The sequence below is a fragment of the Silene latifolia genome, chromosome 7 (genome assembly GCF_048544455.1).
Source record: "Silene latifolia isolate original U9 population chromosome 7, ASM4854445v1, whole genome shotgun sequence".
In the NCBI taxonomy this organism is placed as follows: domain Eukaryota; kingdom Viridiplantae; phylum Streptophyta; class Magnoliopsida; order Caryophyllales; family Caryophyllaceae; genus Silene; species Silene latifolia.
The window spans coordinates 117,544,536-117,550,140 of record NC_133532.1 but is presented as its reverse complement, the minus strand read 5'-3'; the positions used below and the strand labels follow the sequence as shown (position 1 = coordinate 117,550,140).

Genomic DNA, 5,605 nt, shown 5'->3' with positions numbered 1-5,605 from the left:
AACTCCATTGGAAAGTAGACTCTTCCAAGATTTCATACATGTAAGGAACAAAATTTCTCACCGTCTAAATCGTGAGATATGGCCATCTCGAATTCGGACTTACATTCTCGAAATTGTTGATGCATTTCCTGTCTCATTCGAAAGTGTCAATGTCCTAATGTCGAGCACAGCCAGTTATCAATTAATGGAAATGCTCTACCATGGCTGCATTGTCATAAGTTTTACAAAGAGTTTTAAGCTATGTTACACTGGTTTAGAATAATATGCAAATTTTGGCTCTAAAATGAGGTATATAATGGAAATGTAAACTGATTCTCACTGATTCTCTGCCTTCTCAAACTTCTGTTATGAGTATGATGTTTAGGGCGCTTTCATCGTGATAGAAGACCGTTATGAATGGTGTCTTCAGAAGGCTGGGAGTTTATGGAGAAAGTGGAAATGCACCTTAGTCCGTGAGTGGCTATATGACGAGACAGGAGCAATACGGAGGACACCACCAGAAATTTATGACACTATAACACCAGATGAATGGAGTGACTTTGTGGCGTCCCACACTACTGAGGCATTTAAGGTAATATATTCTCAGTAGGTTTGTTTAATTTTTATCAAAAATAATATTCACTTAATTATTAGGTTTGATTTTTATACTTCTGTAAATTGTAAGGTAATAAGTGCAAACAACAAGAAGAATGCTTCTATGAAGAAGACAAGGTTCTATGGCTCTCGAGCAGGTTACCGTGGGATTGAAATTAAAGTCGTAAGTACTGGTTTCTGGTTCATAGTATTATAAGTTTGTCGTGCAATTTATTTTAATGCTTTCATGGTTCATTTTTATTATGTATATCTGCTCAAATTTAGACAAGAGCAAGTTATCATTACTTTTTTTATAGAAGAAAGACTTTGCCGCTAAAGGACACATATTGGAGAAAGTTGACCGACACTTAACTTGGCTAAAGGGTCAAACGCCTAATAACGGAGATCTGACAGAATATGATAAGGAAGTCGCTTTGAAAATTGTAAGTTCTTCAATTGTTATGAGAATTATTATTTACTTCTACGAATTGACAAATAATATGTATTTATATAATATAATGGATGAGTGTATGTAGGAAGAACTAGAAAAAGAGGTGGAGGCTGGTACATTTGTGCCTCAAGGACGAGAAGATATACTTGCTAAGGCACTCGGCAAAAACTGAACATGGTGGCCGTGTACGGGAGTTCTGACGGCATTTGCATAACTGAATATTTTGGGAAGCCTCCGAAAAGGCCGCCGACAGAAGTTGATTCTCTCAAACAGACGGTAATTAATTATGTATACCTAGAATATTTTAATTTTAAGCATGATTTAAAAATTTATTTCTTACGACATACGTATAAATACTCGCAATCACAAGTGGCAAATATGCAAAAGATGATGGTGCATTTTTGGCAAAGTGGTGAGAAACCAAGTCAAGAAGAAATAGAATGTTTCATGAAAGGAATATCTATGAGTACTCAAGGATCGAATGCTTATGAATCTACTGATGGTTCTCGTAGTATCTCTATACAAGAGAGTGGAGAGCAATCTCGTCAAGATCCACACCTTAAAGACAGTGAGGAGCAATCCAAACAACTGTCACACCGTATAGAGATACCCCGTGAAAAATACCACATGAAGAGCCACCTAGTGAGCAAAGCAGTATCATCTTCGATTTATCATTTTGATTTGCACGAAACTTATTATTATTTATGCGAAACCTAGTAAAGGTTTTACTAAAATTTTTTAAGGGTTGGAGAGACTGTGAATTATCATTACCTGAGAATCCAAACAAGATGGTGGCATCAGGCTTGATGTACATGGAAGGTAAGGGGGAATTCGTAACTATTCACGGCGCTTCACTACTTGATGGTTATAAGAAAGTCGAACTTAAGAAAGTGTTTCTGGATCGGAAAATGCTAAGTTGCCTGTGCCTATTGAGATGAGTTGATAGTCTTCTCGATGCAAAGGACTCATATGTTCAGTGGCCTCTCAATCATATTCATACTCCTACTAAGGTAATTTTATAAAAAAAAATTAAATTCAAATTATTATCTTATACTAAGTAATTATAAATGCTAACTGTTTTGAGGAAAAAAAATTATAAAGATGGGGATCATAATGAAGAAGAAGAAGAAGACGACTCAAAGGTTTCCACAACCTTTGGTCCCGACTTTTCTGGGTGTAGAAGTTAGCTCTGAGTTTAAGCAAAAGTTGAGAACCCCGCTGATGAAATCTTTACTACATGAGGCTCGCATATTGAAAACGAGCGGAGCACTTATAAACGTTCCTATTGATGACCATGTATTACACCTTCATAACTACATATCTTTGATTTCTTATGAGGAGCTTATTCATTGGTGTGACGAGGGCGAGATAGGAGCCTCTCACATTGCTATTTTTATGAGGTAAGAATTTTGAACATTTTATAGCATTAACAAAGAGTTTCATTCCTGTTTACCATTTTCTTCAATTCACTTGTTTTTTATGAACTATTTGAACAAGTTTAGTTGCAATTGTTGTAGGTATCTGAGTGATCTTAGTGATACTATGAAGTCTAGTACTTTATATGGATTCTTGTCCCCCGAGCTGTTGTCAAAATTTTCATCCGAAAGTGAAGATTTTCGATCGTTATGTTGCTAGAGCTATGACTTGTAGGGAATGTGGCGGGGGTCGAAAACTTATATTTGCGACTTATCACGAAAGGTATACATATTTTCTCGAACTTTATATATATTTATTTATTATTGTTGTTAACTACGTGAAGATATTCTCATTGTTCCCTTGTTGTAATCGAAGTGATCATTGGATGTTGGTGCGATTAGTCCATCCGATAATATTGTGTATTGGTGTGATCCTGCCGCATATACGAGCCTCGCCGATTTTTTCGTGGACACAATTACTAGGTTAGAAAATGGTTGAGACACTAGTTATTGTGGTTTGAATTATGTTTGATGTAAGTACTTATTTTAGTTAATTGAAATACAGAGCATTCGAGAAAAGAAACTCTATTGATCCACTTGCCGGGTTCGACGCAAAACCGCTTTCTTGGAAAATTATTAAGGTATATTCGCCTCTAATTCTGTCTAGCCATGCTACACTACAGACTAAGGTTAACTTAGGGTAATTTGATTTTATTTATGCATCTGCCCATGACTAAATTCTTGATCTGAGTAACAAGCAAGTCTGGTCTCTATAAGCAATTCTCCAATCTGCCTATGAATAGATAGTATATATAAATTCTGATCCGAGTAACTTAGGGTAATTTGATTCGATTGATGCATCTGCCCATGATTAGATAGTATAAATGCAGGCATTCTGCAGTGTAGCATCCAGTTTTGATAAACCTCTTCTTGAGTCTAGGCACTCAACTCTCAAAATAATCATATCAGCCCACATCAATCGGTGAATGCTATTAATCCATTTGCTTTGTCATTTTGCTTCAATATCTTTGGTATTCATTCTCTCAAATCGATTAGCCACCTCTCGATAGTAACAGTTGGACTGTGTCTTGGTCTCATTTTGTCTGTCATTTTGCCGCCCGTAATGAGGCCTGGTTAAGAAAAGTAAAGTAGGTCCATTACATACCATGAATCCAAGCAACAAGATATCATAATGGTAAGCGAAGGCTTTTTCAAATTGAACTCCTTTTCTTTGTGCAAGTTGTGAAGCAACACTATGGTCAAAGAAGTAAATCAAATCCCGATCCGAGTAACTTAGGGTCATCTGTCCGCTATTTCGGGTTCGATTTTGGCGGACTCGGTTTTTTCGAGTTTCGGATGTTTTAAGATCATTTGAGTCCAAGTGTAGGTCACTCGGGTGAAGTAGAAATGGTTCAACTCGGGTTTCTTTGTCATATTTCGGTCATTGAATTGGGGCACAAATTATTGGTATTAAGGTCTCACCTAATTAGGGAATATGGATTATCCGGTAATTTTGGTACAGGTTATAGAGCTTTGGAAATTTATTAACTGTGGGAAGTTTTTCATGCTTGAGAAGTTGGCTTGCTTGTGTCTTGGTCTCATTTTTCGCTTTTGTCTGCACTCATTTTCCATATGACCAAATCTCTTGCAATACCAAATCTCTCTGAACCTTTTTCTTCCGGTGTTGGTATTTCCAACTTATATGCCTTGAATTAGACTTGATTGGAAAAGCGTCTTCTCTTGGATTTTCTGACATTTTCTTGTACTTTTGATCATGTACTTGCAAAGAACTCATCAACTCATTGTGGTTTTTAATTTAGTGTCCTCGGCAGCCGGTTGGGACCGTATTATGCGGATATTATGTTTGCCGATATATGTTGGAGCTTATCAAAGCAAGATATGTTAATGTCGCCCATAATGTATGTATTTTTCCTTATCATTTCAATCATTTTCATCTCTTTGTTTTATTCTTTCCGTCTTGGTAATTATTTTACGTAACAAGCTAGTATTAAGTGAAGTTTTGGGTGTATGTATACAGTTCATGTTAACCGCCCCAACGACATATACGGTTGAGCAAATTGACGAGGTGCGAAATATTTGGGCTGAATTCACACTCAATTTTAAGCCGACAAGTAATGGTGGATGAAGACGATGATTACCAGTTACTTACGTATAGTTATTTTTGCACTTGGATAGAAATAAGTGATGCGGATTGAAAGATTTTTATTTATACATTTTTTCGATATTTATACGTATATTTACTTTTGCACTTGGATAGGATTTTGTCTATTTTTGTAAGGAATTATAGTCATGAATTCAAATTAAATAAAAAGCTTGGTTTTTGTTCCGTAATACATCTTTGTGAAGTTTCTGAATTGCAAGTATATATAGAATTCCTATAAGCTATACGATTTAATCGTGTAGGGGTTTCGAAAAAAAATATTTAAAAAAAAAAAACAAAAATCAAAGAGAACGGTTCATGCAATACACGTTCTCCTTGAACCTCTAATACTATAATGGCGCCAAATTTGAAAAAAATAATTGGCGCGGCGCCAAATTTCATTTTACCAAATTGGCGCTTTTTCTGTCTTTACAAAGAAAACGGGTCCATATGTAACCGTTCTCTTTGTAATATGATAATAGCACGGTTGTAGTGTAGAACCGTTCTCGTTGTAGTTACAAAGAGACCGGTTTGACTTCGTGTTAACCGTTCTCTTATGTCAAAGAGAACGCTTGGCCACAGCACGGTTGAAAGTTGTTTTAAGAACGGTTAGTGACCGTTCTCCTAGCTTAGAATTGTAGTAGTGTTCAATGGGAAACTACAACATATTGTAGGTTGTATGGGTCTCAAGACTTGCTTTCATCCAATGAAAATTTACCTTTTATTTTTTTCCTAAAGCAAACATGTAGCTTGGTAGAGCTACCATGCTTGTAAGCTACATCTCAAATTTCCATCTCCAATGGTAAACTACATGCTTATTATTTTGCAAAAATTGCAAGCAGGTCCTTATAGAGAATCATTGGAGATGCTCTTAAACTAGTTGCTTAAACCAAGCAAACCTACATGGAGAATTCCAACGGTTTAGCTATTAACTTGAAATTTTGTGAAATTGTAAGTAAGTCCTTAGGCTAAACCATTGGACTTGCTCTTAATATAGAATTTTGA

At 36.0% G+C, this 5,605-nt stretch overlaps 1 long non-coding RNA gene across 1 annotated transcript; it reads left to right on the top strand.

The window, feature by feature from the left end:
- Window positions 1-3,002: 3,002 nt before the first annotated feature.
- On the top strand, window positions 3,003-5,234 carry LOC141591281 (uncharacterized). Its single transcript, XR_012520781.1, has 3 exons — window positions 3,003-3,080; window positions 4,260-4,362; window positions 4,478-5,234. It is a non-coding gene; the product is annotated as an uncharacterized LOC141591281 (long non-coding RNA).
- Window positions 5,235-5,605: the final 371 nt, after the last annotated feature.